Source organism: Phacochoerus africanus, chromosome 8 (genome assembly GCF_016906955.1).
Source record: "Phacochoerus africanus isolate WHEZ1 chromosome 8, ROS_Pafr_v1, whole genome shotgun sequence".
Lineage (NCBI taxonomy): Eukaryota > Metazoa > Chordata > Mammalia > Artiodactyla > Suidae > Phacochoerus > Phacochoerus africanus.
Genome location: NC_062551.1, coordinates 61,404,670 through 61,416,893, shown reverse-complemented (window position 1 = coordinate 61,416,893; position 12,224 = coordinate 61,404,670). Strand labels below are relative to the sequence as shown.

General features: G+C 50.6%; 1 long non-coding RNA gene across 2 annotated transcripts; it reads right to left on the bottom strand.

The window, feature by feature from the left end:
* Window positions 1–5,251: 5,251 nt before the first annotated feature.
* On the bottom strand, window positions 5,252–11,964 carry LOC125132919 (uncharacterized). Of its 2 annotated transcripts, XR_007136354.1 has the most exons (5): window positions 11,436–11,964; window positions 11,052–11,116; window positions 10,119–10,245; window positions 8,395–8,527; window positions 5,252–7,513 (listed from the first exon to the last, which is right to left on the bottom strand). It is a non-coding gene; the product is annotated as an uncharacterized LOC125132919 (long non-coding RNA). The 2 variants fall into 2 exon arrangements; XR_007136355.1 differs by lacking the exon at window positions 11,436–11,964 and having other exon boundaries at window positions 6,428–7,513; window positions 11,052–11,422.
* Between the last annotated feature and the right edge of the window lie 260 nt (window positions 11,965–12,224).

Below are 12,224 nucleotides of genomic sequence, written 5' to 3'. Positions count from 1 at the left end.
CAACAGCCCCTTTATTGTACTGGCTTCAGGTAAAGTGAACTCCATCTGAGACAGGCTCAGGGGCAGGGCTCACATCTCCGTCACCCACGTGTCTCAACCGTGCATGGTGTGTCAAGTGGCTGACGTCACTCCGGGGGACTCAGCGCTCTGGCCCAACGGCAGCAGTGTGGTAGCTGGCCCTTCTGATTGAACAGAAGAGCAGACCAGATGGTGGAAAACACGAGAGGACAGACCTGCGTCCTTCACCCTCGGGATGGTCTGTCACAGCTGCTTTGGGAGATATGCAGGCACAGGTCTCTGAATGTGCTGAACAGCTTCCAAGTGAGGAAGGAAACAGCCTCTGCGGGAGAGGGTTTGACTCTCACAGACCCAGAAACTCAGTTTCTGTCCCGACTACACTTCCTAAGGGAGGACAAAGGAGGGGGCAGCACTTGAGAGGTGACTCTCCCAAATAACAGAACACGAAATGTGCTATCAACAAAAAATTGCATTGTGGAGTTCCTGTCCTGGCTCAGTGGTTAACGAGTCCGACTAGGAACCATGGGGCTGCAGATTTGATCCCTGACCTCGAATCAGTGGGTTAAGGATCCAGCATTGCCGTGAGCTGTGGTGTAGGTCACAGGCGCGGCTCAGATCTGGTGTTGCTGTGGCTGTGGTGTAGGCTGGTGGCTACAGCTCCGATTAGACCCCTCACCTGCGAACCTCCATATTCTGCAGGTGCAGCCCTAGAAAGGACAAAAAAGCAACAAAATTGCATCGTGACTCCTGGCAAGGTCCGTGCGTGATACTGAAATGTGGAAAGCACTAAGGAGGATTTTGGCTCACAGCGGTCATGCGAAACTACACCCATGCTTACTGACAAGGCTCCGAGGGCTCATAGCAAGGTGAGATGATTTTTATATTAAACAATGTCCAAGAGGAGTTCCCGCCATGGCAGGAGTGGGTTGGGAATCCAAATGCAGTGGCTCAAGTTGCTGGAGAGGTATACGTTCGATCTCTGGCCTGGGAACTGTCAAAGGCCATGGATCGGCCTTAAAAAAAAAAAAAAAGGCAGGATTTCCCATCATAGCTCAGCGGAAACAAACCTGACTGGCATTCATGAGGACTCTGGTTCGATCCCTGGCCTCGCTCAGTGGACCGAGGATCCAGCATTGTAGGGTGCAAACATGGCTTGGATCTTGTGTTGCTGTGCCTGTGGCATAGGCCGGTAGCTACAGCTCCAATTCGACCCCTAGCCTGGGAAGCTCCACATGCCATGGGAATGACCCTAAAGAGACAAAAAAAAAAAAAAAAAAGGGCACAATTAGCTCAACATCTAACTTCAAAGATGTTTCTAAAGAGACCTTCTGAAATGCCCCTCCCGATGAGAGGAAGCAAGTCCGTGGGGGCAAACATGAAACCACGTGTACATCAGCATCCCTCTGGTGCGTTTCAATAACTTGTTCACAAGAACATGTGACACTCTTGTAAGAGTAAACAATGAGATTCCTTATCCATGTCTTTTTCCCCGTTTTTAGGGCTGCACTTGAGGCATATACAAGTTTACAGGCTAGGGGTCAAATCAGAGCTACAGCTGCCGGCCTCCACCACAGCCAGAGCAATGCCAGATTTGAGCTGCATCAGTGGCCCACATCGCAGCTCAAGGCAAGGCAGGATCCTTAACCCAATGAATGGGGCCAGTGATTGAACCTACATCCTTATGGATACTAGTTGGGTTCTTAACCTGCTGAACCACAATGGGAATTTTTCCTATGTTCACTTTTTAAGGTTATCATGAATTTAACTTGAATATATTTTTCTTTTTTTATATTGAAGTACAGTTGATTTATAATGTTGTGGAATATGTGTTTTCCTGTTTATTTGAGCCCTAATTCAACTGTCAGAAAACTACTGAGGTGGATGTGAAGTGACCCTTAAGAGATTTTAAAAAGTGAAAAAGCCAATCAGAGGAAGGAACTAGGACTCACCTGGGAAGACAGGACGGTGATATGATCATCAAGATGCTTCAGAAAAATAAAAGACACACAAACTGGGATCAAGAAAAGTGAGTGCCTTGGACATTTACAATAGGAATAAAGGGAGGGTTGGTTTTTGTTCTGCGCCCCCTGGTGGCTCAGCAGGTTAAGGACCTGGCATGGTCACTGCTGTGGCTCAGTTGCTTCTGTGGGTTGGGTTTGATCCCTGGCCTGGAAATTTCTACATGCCAAGGGTAAGGCCAGAAAAAAAAATTTATATGGAACCAAAAAAAACACCACGACTAGCCAGATCAATTATAAGAAAGAACAAAACTGGAAGCACCACATTTCCTGATCCAAAACTACACTTAAAAAACAAAGTAATTAAAACAGTATAGTACAGCATAAAAATAAACATGCAGAGGACTTCCCCAGCGACCCAGTGGGTTAACGATTCAGTGTTGTCACTGATGTGATGTGGGTTCAATCCCTGTCATGGGAACTTCTCCATGCCACAGGAGCAACGCCAACCCCCCCCCCCCAAATATACAGCAATGAAAGAGAATAGAAAGGCCAGAATTAAAAGCCCATATATGTAGTCGACTAGTATTTGATAAAGAAGCCAAAAACATCCAATGGGGGAAGAAAGTAAGTCTCTTCAACAAACGTTGGGGAGTTCCCTGGTGGCTCAGCAGGTTAAGGACCTGGCATTGTCACTGCTGTGGCTCTGGTTGTTGCTGTGGCCCTGGTTTGATCCTGGGCCCAGGAACTTCTATGTGCTGTGGGTGCAGGCAAAAAATAAATGCCATAATAATCAAAACAAAAACAAAAATAAAGGCAAGAAAACATATGATATTGGGAAAGGAGGATAACCACATGCAGAAAAATAAAATAGGACCCTTATCACACACCACTCAAAAAATTAACTTGGGAAAAAATCAACTTGAAATGGATCACAGATTTAAACATAAGCTGTGATAAGAACGCAGGTCTCTGACACTGGTCTCAGCAATGATTTTTTTAATATGATACTAAAAGCATAAACAAGAAAAGAAAAAAAAATCAACAAATGAGATGAAATGAAACTTCAAAGCATCTGCTTTGCCAAAGAAACAAAATAAAAGGGCAACCTACAGCATGGGAGACATATGCAAACCATGTATCAGATGTGGGGTTACTAAGCCAAAATTATAAAAAATTCATACAATTCAAGAAAAAAAATTGGGTTTTTTAAGTGGGCTGAGGGGAGTTCACCTGTGGCGCAGAGAGCTAAGGATATGGCTCAGGTCACTGACGTGATGTGCGTTCGATCCCTGGCCCAGGAGGCTCACATACTGTGGGTGTGGCTTAAAAAACATGGGCTGGGAACTAAACAGAGTTTTTCCCAACAACATCCAAACAACCAACAGGTACGTGAAAAGGTACTTAATATCACTAATCATCAGGGAAATGCAAACCCAAACCACACCGATATCACCTCCCGCCTATTAAGAATGGCTTTCATTGGAGTTCCTGTAGTGGCTCAGCAGTAACCAACCCTAGTATCCATGAGGATGCGGGTTCAATCCCTGGCCTTGCTCAGTGGATTAATGTTCTGGCATTGCCGGGAGCTGTGCTGTGGGTCACAGACATGGCTTAGATTCCTCCATTGCGGTGGCTGTGGCCTAGGCTGGCAGCTACAGCTCCAATTCGACCCCTAGCCTGGGAACTTCCATATGCCACGGCTGAGCCCTAAAAAGACACACACACACACACACACACACAAAGAATGGCTTTCACTGAGATAACGGCATTGACAAAGAGAGAAAATGGACACTGGTATCCCTTTGGTGGGACTGTAAACTGGTCCAGCTACTTTGAAGAACAGCATGGAGTTTCTTCAAAAAATTAAAAATAGAACCACATGAGCCAGCAATCCCACTTCTGCATGTACATGCAAAGGAAATAAAAATAGGTTATCAAAGGAGTTCCTGTTGCGGTGCAGTGGCAAGAAACTCAACCAGTATCCGTGAGGATCCCTGGCCCTGTTTGGTGGGTTAAGGATCCAGTGTTGCCATGAGCTGTGGTATAGGTCGCAGACACGGCTTGGATGCCGTGCTGTTGTGGTTATGGCAGAGGCTAGAAGGTACACCTCTGATTTGACCCCTAGCCTCCAAACTTCCATATGCTGCAGGTGCGGTCATATATATATGTACTTCCAGGTTTATTGGAGTTCACAATAGCCAAGAAATGGAAACCATCCATCAACAGATGAATGGATAAAAATCTATTTATACATACAATGCAATACTACTCAGCCTTGAGAAAAAAGGAAATCCTGCCATTTGTGACAACACGGATGGATCTCAAGGACATTCTGCTAAGTGAGGTAAGTCAGAGAAAGACCAATATTGTATAATATCCACATGCATGGAATCTAAAAAACAAAACCAAACACTGAACTGGAGAAAACAGAGTGGAATGATGGTTACCAGAGGCTGAGGGTGGGGTGCGAGGATGGGAGAGATATTGCTTCAGGGTACACACTTGTGACTCGGAGACAAGTAATTCCTGGAGATCTAATACAAAGGACAGGGATTACAGACAACGAAACTGCATTATAAACATTAACCTTGTCAAGACACGAGATCTTATTTGTCCCCACCACAAGAAATGACAACTCTGTGGCACAAGAGGCTCAAGCTACAATAGCAATCATACTGCCATATAAATGCACTAAATAATGATGTGGTACATCTTAAATTAACACAGTTGCACGTTAATTATCTCAAGAAGGAATCAATGAATAAATAAAAATGAAGCCTTAAAAACGGTGTTTTGTTTTTGTCTTTTTAGGGCCACACATACGGAGGTTCCCAGGCTAGAGGTCTAATCAGAGCTGTAGTCGCCAGCCTACGCCAGAGCCACAAAACCACCAGATCTGATCTGCGTCTGCGACCTACACCTCAGCTCATGGCAACGCCAGATGCTTAACCCACTGAGCGAGGCCAGGGATGGAACCCGCAACCTCACGATTCCTAGTTGGATTCATTTCCGCTGTGCCACGACGGTAACTCCAAAAATGGTTTTTAAGTGGTACAGTCAATTGTACCCATTCATGGGGTTTCCTCGGGGTACAGTGGGTTCAGGATCTGGCATTGTCACTGCAGCGGTTTGGGTCACTGCTGTGGTGTGGGGTTGGACCCCTGGCCTGGGAGTTTCTGTATACCGTGGGCACGCCCCCCCACCCCGCGCCCCCAAAGTACTCATTCATAGGTGTGTCCTTCTCTCTTTAGATATAACTTTAGACAACAGTATTTTCGGCATCCTAATTCCAGTGTTTCATAAATCGGGACTTGACATTTCGCACACAGACTGAGGCTCCTGAATAGCTGAGACAACATTTTCCAACACAGGATTCAGTAAACGTTTGCAGAGCTGCTTTCAAGCGTACAGCTCACCTGGCACAGCAGGGCAGAGCGTGTATGAACTCAGGTGTTCCTTCTCAAGCACTCTTCCGCCCCTGCCACCCAACAACAAAAACAACCCGTAATTGTCAGGGAAACCCCAAAGAAGCCGTGAATATGTTTCTTTTCCTGGTACCTCTCTTCTCTTCTTCCTCCTTTGTTTCTGTTTTTTAAGTATTTCTATGGGAAGTTCCCGCGTGGGGCAGGGGGTTAAGGGTCCAGGGTTGCTCCAGCTGTGACAAAGGTCGCGACTGCAGAGCGGGTTCGATCACTGGCCTGGGAACTTCCACATGCTACGGTGTGGCCGAAACAATGAAAAGAAAATAGTCCTGTGGTCGCTTTTTTAGTATTTACTAAGCGTAGAGCTAGAGCTGAAAATTTTTTTTTGAAATTGCACAATAGCCACTGGTTCTCTGTCCTTGATACATTCTTCTAGCAAAGTCCATTTCCAATACAACTCTAGATGACAACACACGATGATCTGCCTGAGATGGTCTCACAGCCAGGATGTTCACAGGGTCTCTCTTTGGTATAATTTCTCAGACGCTGGACAAGACGTCTCGTCCTATCAGAACATGTTCCCTAGGAGTTACATTCAAAAGGTCTTTCCCCAGTACGAGTTCTCGCATGTTGACTGAGGTAAGTCCACTTGCAAAAGGCTCTCCCCCCATCCCTCCACTCACGGTTTCTCCCCACATTGGAACACGCCGAGGCTGAGGGAGGGATGCACAGAGGCCGAAGGACCGTCCGCATTCGCTATGTTCACGCGGTTTCTCCCTAGTGCGACGCTTCATGTGCCGAGTTAGGGAAGAGCTGTCACGAAGCGGTCTCTCCCTATTTTTAGGCCCACATTTGCGGCCTGTGGAAGCTACCAGGCCAGGGGCCTCATTGGAGCTACAGCTGCCGGCCTACGCCACAGCCACAGCAGAGAGGGACACGAGCCGTGTCTGTGACCTACACCACAGCTCACAGCCACGCCAGATCCTAACCCACATGGAGTGAGGCCAGGGATCGAACCCACGTCATGGATCCTAGTCCGGCTCATTGCCGCTGAGCCACGAGGGGAACTCCTCTCTGCTAGTCTCGTACTCAGAGGGATTTTCTCCATGTGGATGCTTTCAGGCCTGACCAAAACGGGTGAATGGAGGCTTTGCCACATTCACTGCCCTCAGTGGTCCTCTCCGGTGAGGATCCTTATGGGATGCGGGAAAAGCAGCTGTCACAGGAGGGTCACCGGATCGCTCTGAGAGCAAAGTATGTTTGCCAGGGGTGGAAAACAGCCTCACTCCGGCACGATCCGCTGAGGTCCAACAACACGGTGATGTTTGTTAAGCCCTTTCCCGCATTTCTTCCACTTGCAGAGATGCTTCTGTGTAGCTCATGGAAGCTCTAGCTGGTCTGCGTGAGCTCTGTTCATGAAAAGCATCTCCTGCAGAATCACTGTCGTCAAACTCCGGAGCGCAGGTTATCGTCTGCCCCACGGCCCTGGGTTCAGAGCTCATCGTCCTGCCGAGAGTCTCCTTGGGGTAAAGCAGCCCTGGGTTCATTAGCAACCCCTGCATTGCTAATGGTTCCCCAACCTGGCACCTCAGTCAACTGACCATGGAGACGTGCCCTCCCACCAGGGCAGCGGAGAAGCACAAGGCTTTACAGCCTCAGGTTGCGCGTTCCTCGCCTCCCGGGAATCCAACATCCAAAGAGGCCTCTTAGTGACGCCGGCAGAAGAGCACCTCCCGATACTCCAGTGTGGTTTCTCCACCTTCCCTGCCAGCGAAGGCCTTCGCTGATACACAGGATATGCAGCTCCTCACACACGAGGCCTGGATTGTCCCTTCTGCAGGATCCACTCTGCTGCTTCTGCATCTGGTCACAGTTTCAAGTGCACAGAAGTCTCCCCAAAATGACTCACTCGCTGGAGTACAGGTGTCGCCCAGATAGTGCTCCACGTGGCTCAGCCAGGGGCAAAAATGTCTTTCAAGACTGGGCTGTGCATGTCTCGGGGGTGAGGCTCATGGGCAGATGGACCTGTCTTGAGAGTTCTTATCTGTGACGCTCTTCCAGCAACTCCTGGTTCGGAAGGTGCAGCCACATGGTCCACGCCGTGCCCACAGCCTGAAAGAAGATAAACATTGGTGAAGCGTCTGTTCGGGTGGCGGCAAGTGGTATCCCGCAAGGATGTGTTTCTCACACAAGCAGGTACTAGGCTGTGTAACTGTGGGCAACACAGGGCCCTAGACTCAGGATGAGGAGGGGGTGCTGTGGGGCATAGGCCTCTGATGCTGAGAGAAGGAAGGAAACCTCACAGGACAGGGTAGCTGGCCGGGGTACAACCTGAGCAGAAAAGGCATGAACTCTCTTTTCTTCCCTCTTAGGGCCGCACACGTGGCATGTGGAGGTTCCCAGGCCAGGGGTTGAATCAGAGCTGCAGCCGGCCTATGCCACAGCCACAGCAATGCTGGATCCGAGCTGCATCTGCACCTACATGGCACTTTGCAGATCTGTCACCCACTGAGTGAGGCCAGGGATCGAACCCATGGCCTCATGAATACTAGCTGGGTTTGTAATCCGCTGAGCCACAAGGGGGCACCTGAGACAGAGTCTCTGAATTACACTTTGCAAGACAGCATTCCAGCCAGCCAGGCTCCGCTCCTTGTGACGGCTGAGCCGTGACAATGGGTCCATCCAGAGCCAGAAAAACCTGGCCAGAGAGAATAATTAGTGTTCAAGGGAAATTTAAGGACACACATCACACATCTCGTGCCATGCTGCAGACACTGCAGAGAGCAACAAGAGAACAACTCAGACGGGTGACTAGAAAGGGGGCAGGGGCCCTAACCGGTACCCGAGCGCAGTGTAGAAATGACAAAGGAGCAAAGCATCAAACTTGGGGGAGGAAGAGTGGGATGAGGTCCACTCCCAGTGTTGGTATCAAAACACAAGCAGACACGGCACAGACTGTTAGCATAAAGTGAAGCCAGTGCCGGTTCCCGTACCTTCCGCTCACCAGGGCCAGGGCTCCTCCTCCTGCTTTGCTGTGACTGGAGCTGTGTGTCTACCTTCTCAGGTACCCTGAGCTCCCCTTGGGCTCCAGCTCAGAAGCTCCGGGAGACCTGGAAACCGCAAGTCCTAATGGCAAAGAAGAGCTGGTGAGTGGCCAGCAGTGACCCCGCGAGATCCTCACCAGAGAAGCGAGAAATAAATATCAAAAAGAAAGCATCTTAGGAGTTCCCATTGTGGCTTGGAGGGTTGAGAATCCAACGGGTATCCATGAGGATGCAGGTTTGATCTCTGGCCTCCCTCAGTGGGTTAAAGATCCAGTGTTGCTGCAAGCTATGGTGTAGACAGATGCAGCTCAGATCTGTCCGGCTTGGCTGTGAGCTGTGATGTGGGCTGAATACAAAGCTCAAATCTGGTGTTGCTGTGGCTGTGATGTAGGCCAATGGCTAAGGCTCCAGTTCAACTCCTAGCCTGGGAACCTCCATGTGCCATGGGTGCAGCCCTAAAAAGAAGGAAAAAAAGGACTCTTGAAGAAGGCCTGAAAAGAAACAGGTCAGGAGTCTCCACTAGGAGTAACCACATCAGTGCCTGCAATTCCAGGTCAGCCCCTAGAAAATCAGAGGAAGGGGCAGAACCTGGGGCACAGAGAGGCCAGGGACTCAGAACGTCACCCAGCCAAGGAGCGGCCAGGCCATCTGAGATATGTGGGCCAGAGGGACAGACTTCCAAGATTTCTCACCCCCAAATCCTTCCTTTCAAAATGTTGGGGCAGCAGAAGTGAGGGCTTCTCTGGGGGAGGAGGGGGTGGTGAACATCGCCCAGTTCTGGCACTCACACAACTTACTCCGGGGAACCAAGGAAAGAAGCCGTGCCATGGCAGATGTGTGAGGCAGAGACAGCTGCCCCCGGGGAAGAACCAAACCCAGCCCAAGAAAGTGGGAATCACATCCTTGTCAACTCTCTCTAGCTGAGTGTTGTCTGGACCTAAAAACTATTTTCTAATGAATAGAATATGGCAAAATGATGAGATGTCACTTCTGAGAAGAAACTATAAAATCACCAGTCTCTATCTTGGATACCATCTCCTGCTTTTGATCCTGGAAATCAGCTGCCTTGTTGTGACCTGCCTGTAGAGAAGACAACATGGCAAGAAACCGAGGGAGGGCTCTAGCCAACAGCCATCAAGGAAATGACTAGTCTAACAGCCTCCTGCTCATGACCTTGAATGGAGTCACCTCCAGGTGAGCTTTCAGATCAGACAGTAGCCTTGAATAGCTTGACAGCAAGGTCATGAAACACCCTGAGCTACTGGTACCCAAGAAGGATATGCATGATTCTTTTTTGGGAGGGGCCTTGCCCACAGCATGGGGAAACTCCCAGGCCAGGGATCAAAGCCATGCCAGAGCTGTAACCCGAGCTACTGCAGTCGGTATGTGTGATTCTTTTTTTCCTTTCTTCTCTTTCGGCCGCTCCATGGCATATGAAATTCCCCGGCCAGGTATCAGCAGTTGTGACCTATACCCCAGCAAAGGCAATGCCAGATCCTTAACCCACTGTGCTGGGCTGGGGATCGAACCAGCATCGCTCTGCTCCCAAGTTGCTGCCAATCCCGTTGCACCACAGGGGGACCTCCCAGATATGTGTAATTCTTAACCCAAAGAAAACTGTGAGATGAATGTTTGTCTTTTCAACTCACTATGCTTTGATAACAGAGACTTACCCAGCGATGACACAAGCGCAAAGTTCTCCAGCATCACGTCACGGTACAGAAGTCTCTGAGCTTCCTCAAGGAGCTCCCACTCCTCCCGGGAGAAGTACACAAACACGTCCTCGAAGGTCACACAGCCCTGCCACGATGGGGACAGTTGAGCTCACAGGCAGCATCTCTCTCCAGATCATTCACTCCCTGGTCCCTCTCCTCCCCAACCTGCTAACTCAAAGGAGATACCAGACTTGGCACCACTAGTGCCTGCTCTCCGCTCATGTCCCTCTGACCACTCCACCCAGCCCAGAGCAAAGCCAGACAGATGGGAGACAAAGTACCATCCAAGCTGAGTATGGCATGCCGGGTCACAAACACTCTTCCACCAGCCAGTTCTGGTGTCATCCAGACCTTACCCCCCAGGCACAAGAACTGGGCTCAAACGTCTTCCATAAGCCCTCAGGACTTTGGCCTTAAGACTGTCAGTTGACGCTTCTCCCCGGTCTCCCTGCCTCATCCCTTACCTCCACAATCTCCACTCTGCAGCCAGAAGAAACCTATCTAACGCAATAATCATTTCCACCTACTGCCCAAATTTTGAGAAGGGAGGTCTAGCTCCTGGGCTGGCATTTCAGGCTGACTTCTGCACCGCAGGTCTCTGTTCCCATAAGACACACGTAGACCGGCATCATTCCCAACTCTTTCTCGCAGGACTGTCTGCACACACCCTCAGACAGCTTCTGAAATTTACACCCTCGGTTGCCAGCATAGGAATCTATCTATAATCCTTTGCCTGTATTGAGACCCCGGCGCCAAAAGTGACTCCCTCCAGAGACTCCACGACCCACAACATCCAGAAGGAAACGAAGAGACCCAGGACACAACCATCAGCTATCTCGGCGGGCCGGCGGGAGGGGCCATGAAGGTGTGGCCTTGGAACCCTCCACTTACCTGCGCCGGATTCATCAGTGCTGCCGCACCTGCTACCCCAACGGGACAGTGGGCTAAATGGAGCCCTGAAAGGAGGGAGACCAGGATGGGGTCACCTCGGGCTGCGTGCCGCACTCCGAACCGCGCTATAGAATGATGTCAACACTCTCGCAAGGCCCCAGACGCTGCCTTCGGAGGCCTTGACGACAGAAGCGGAAGAGAAGGTCCCGGAGCACGTGCCCAGGCGGCGCCCGGCAAAGACGAGGCGCAAGATCGCCTCTCCCACAGACGGGGAAACAGTGTCATAGAGAATGAGCCGGGGCTGGGGCGTCAGGGCTCCGGAAAGGCGCGGTGGGGATCCCCGCCACCTCGCTCTCCCTCCCCGCCCCGCCCCAAAGATACGACCCCACAACGGCGTTTCAGTCCACGGGGTCGCGGCACAACCAGCATCCGCTCGTGGAAGGATGTCCCGTAGGTAGAGGCCGGAAGTCCTGCCCCGAAGCCGCAGGAAACGCCCCTCTCTTGGGCCGTGATTGGCCCAGCGCTAGAGCGGAAGCGCCGGAGGCATCCGCTTCCGGTAGCTAGTTAATGCTTAGCCAGTACCCCACGCGCCTTCGCCTTTTCCCTTCTTCCTGATGAGCTCCTTGACGCGCTGATGGGAAGAGACTGGGAAATAATCTAACTCAAGGTTCCTAACGTGGGAGGGAGTGGGTACTCGCTTTATCTTAAAGAAAAGTGCCCAAATATCTGACCGCCAGGGGGCGATGCCCCGCCCGCAGAAATTATGCCGCCTCTGGAACTGGGAATCAATTAAAAATGCAAGCTCTGGGAGTTCCCTCTGTGGTGCAATGCGATTGGCAGCGTCTAGGAAGCTCTGGGATACAGGTTAACAGCCCTGGCCTGGGAACTCCATATGCCGCAGAGCGGCCAAAAAAGAAAGAAGGGTGGGGGAGAGTTCCTGCCCTGGCTCAGCGGTTAAGGAACACAACTACCATCCCTGAGGACTCGGGTTCCATCCCTAGCCTCGCTCGGTAGGTTAAGGATCCAGAGTTGCTCTGAGCTGTGGTGTAGGTCGTAGACACAGCAGGGATCCCACGTTGCTGTGGCTCTGGCATAGGCAGGTGGCTACAGCTCCGACTAGACCCCTAGCCTGGGAACCTCCATATGCGGCGGTTGCGGCCCTAAAAAGACCAA